Source organism: Ailuropoda melanoleuca, chromosome 7, assembly GCF_002007445.2.
Source record: "Ailuropoda melanoleuca isolate Jingjing chromosome 7, ASM200744v2, whole genome shotgun sequence".
In the NCBI taxonomy this organism is placed as follows: Eukaryota; Metazoa; Chordata; class Mammalia; order Carnivora; family Ursidae; genus Ailuropoda; species Ailuropoda melanoleuca.
This window is the reverse complement of record NC_048224.1, coordinates 30,672,452-30,675,668: the sequence shown is the minus strand read 5'-3', so window position 1 is coordinate 30,675,668 and position 3,217 is coordinate 30,672,452.

Below are 3,217 nucleotides of genomic sequence, written 5' to 3'. Positions count from 1 at the left end.
TTTGTTTATTTGTTTCTTGTGTATTGAGTTTGAGAAGTTCTTTGTAGATATTGGATACCAGTCTTTTATCTATAGTGTCACTTGCAAATATCTTTTCCCTTTCCATGGGCTGCCTCTTAGTTTTTTTGACTGTTTCCTTAACTGTGAGGAAGTTTTTATCTTGATGTAGTCCCACAAGTTATTTTATCTTTTGTTTCTCTTGCCTTTGGAGATGTGTCATGAAAAAGGTTGCTTTGGCTGATGTCATAGAGGTTGCTGCCTATGTTCTCCTCAAGGATTTTGATGAATTCCTATCACATCAAGGCCTTTCATCCATTTGGAGTTTATCTTTGTGTATGGTGTGAGAGAGTGGTCAAGTTTCATTCTTTTGCATGTAGCTCTCCAATTTCCCCAGTACCATTTATTGAAGAGNAAGTTCATTTTATCTTTTGTTTCTCTTGCCTTTGGAGATGTGTCATGAAAAAGGTTGCTTTGGCTGATGTCATAGAGGTTGCTGCCTATGTTCTCCTCAAGGATTTTGATGAATTCCTANTCATAGAAGTTGTTGCCTATGTTCTCCTCTAGAATTTTGATGGATTCCTGTCTCACATTGAGGTCTTTCATCCATTTGGAGTTTATCTTTGTGTATGGTGTGAGAGAGTGGTCAAGTTTCATTCTTTTGCATGTAGCTCTCCAATTTCCCCAGTACCATTTATTGAAGAGACTCTTTTATCCACCGGATGTTTTTTCCTGCTTTGTCAAATATTAGTTGCCCGTAGAGCCGAGGGTCCATTTCTGGGTTTTCTATTCTGTTCCATTTGTCTATGTGTCTGTTTTTGTGCCAGTACTATGCTGTCCTTGTGATCACAGCTTTGTAGTACAGCTCGAAATCCGGCATTATGATGCCCCCAGCTTTGTTTTTCTTTTCAACAGTTCCTTGGAAATTTGGGGCCTTTTCTGGTTCCACACAAATTTAAGGACTATTTNTTCCATACAAATTTAAGGACTATTTGTTCCAGTTCTTTGAAAAATGTCCTCGGTATTTTGATCGGGATAGCATTGAAAGTGTAGATTGCTCTGGGTAGCATGGACATTTTAACTATGTTAATTCTTCCAATCCATGAGCATGGAATATTTTTCCATCTTTTTATGTCTTCCTCAATGTCTTTCAAGAGTGATTTATAGTTTCTAGAATATGGATCCTTTACGTCTCTGGTTAAGTTGTTGTGTTCCTGATCTATGGTTTTTGGTGCTATTGTAAATGGGATGGATTCCCTAATTTCTCTTTCTTCAGTCTCGTTATTCGTGTATAGAAATGCAACTGATTTCTGGGCATTGATTTTGTATCCTGCCACCTTACTGAATTGTTCTATAACTTCTAATAGTTTGGGAGTGGATTCCTTTGGGTTTTCCATATAGAGTATCATGTCATCTGCAAAGAGAGACAGTTTGACTTCTTCTTTGCCGATTTGGATACCTTTGATCCCTTTTTGTCTTCTGATTGCTGTTGCAAGGACTTCTAGTACTATGTTGAATAATAGTGGCGAGAGTGGGCATCCTTGTCGTGTTCCTGATCTTAAGGGAAAGGCTTCCAGCTTTTCCCCATTGAGAATAATGCTTGCAGTAGGCTTTTCATAGATGGCTTTTATGAGATTGAGAAATGTACCCTCTATTCCTACACTCTGAAGGGTTTTAATCAGGAAAGGATGCTGTATTTTGTCAAATGCTTTTTCTGCATCTATTGAGAGAATCACATGATTTTTGAATTTTTTTTCTGGATAAAATCTAAGACACCGATCAATTTGCAAATGTTGAACCACCCCTGCATCCCAGGGATGAATCCCACTTGGTCATGATGGATAATCCTTTCAATATAATGTTGGATTCTATTAGCCAGGATCTTGTTGAGGATGTTGGCGTCCATGTTCATTAGAGAAATCGGTCTGTAATTCTCCTTTTTGAGGGGGTCTTTGCCTGGTTTGGGGATCAAGGTAATATTGGCCTCATAGAATGAGTTTGGTAGCTTTTCTTCTGTTTCTGTTTTTTGAAATAGCTTTAGGAGAGTAGGTATTATTTCTTCTTTGAATGTTTGATAGAATTCCCTNGATATGATGTATCACATTGATTGATTTGCGAGTGTTGAACCATGCTTGCATCCCAGGTATGAATCCCACTTGGTCATGATGGATAATCCTTTTAATGTACTGTTGGATTCTATTAGCAAGGATCTTGTTGAGGATTTTGGCATCCATATTCATTAGAGAAATCGGTCTGTAATTCTCCTTTTTGAGGGGGTCTTTGCCTGGTTTGGGGATCAAGGTAATATTAGCCTCATAGAATGAGTTTGGTAGCTTTCCTTCTGTTTCTATTTTTTGAAATAGCTTTAGGAGAATAGGTATTATTTCTTCTTTGAATGTTTGGTAGAATTCCCCAGGAAAACCGTCTGGGCCTGGAGTTTTATTATTTGGAAGGTTGTTTATCACTGACTCAATTTCTTCATAGTTAATTGGCCTATTTAAAAAATCAATTTCTTCTTGTTTCAGTCTTGGTAGTTTATAGGTTTCCAGGAAGGCCTCCATCTCTTCCAGACTGCTTAATTTATTGGTATAAAGCTGTTGATAAAAGTTTCTAATAATCCTTCCAATTTCATTGGTGTTGGTCATGACCTCTCNTGGTATATAGCTGTTGATAAAAATTTCTAATAATCCTTCCTATTTCAATGGTGTTGGTCGTGACCTCTCCTTCTTCATTCATAATTTTATTAATTTGGGTCCTTTCTCTATTCTTTTGGATAAGTCTTGCCAGTGGTCTGCAATTTTATTGATTCTCTCAAAGAACCAGCTTCTAGTACTATTGATCTGTCTCTACTGTGGTTCTGGTCTCTAATTCATTGATTTCTGCTCTAATCTTGGTCAACTCCTTCCTTGTCAGTGGGTTAGGCCTGTCCCTCTGTTGCTGTTCCAGCTTCTTGAGGTGAGAATATAAGAACTGCATTTTAGATTTTTCTATTCTTTTGAGTGAGGCTTGGTTGGCTATGTATTTCCCCCTTAGACTGCCTTTGCAGTATTCCATAGGTTTTGGACCTTTGTGTTTTCATTCTCGTTGGTCTCCATAAATTGTTTGAATTGATTTTTGATTTCCTGGTTTATCGAATCATTCCTAAGGAGGATGGTTTTTAGTCTCCAAGTGTTTGAGTTTCTTCCAAATTTTTCCTTGAGATTGAGTTCCAGTTTCAAAG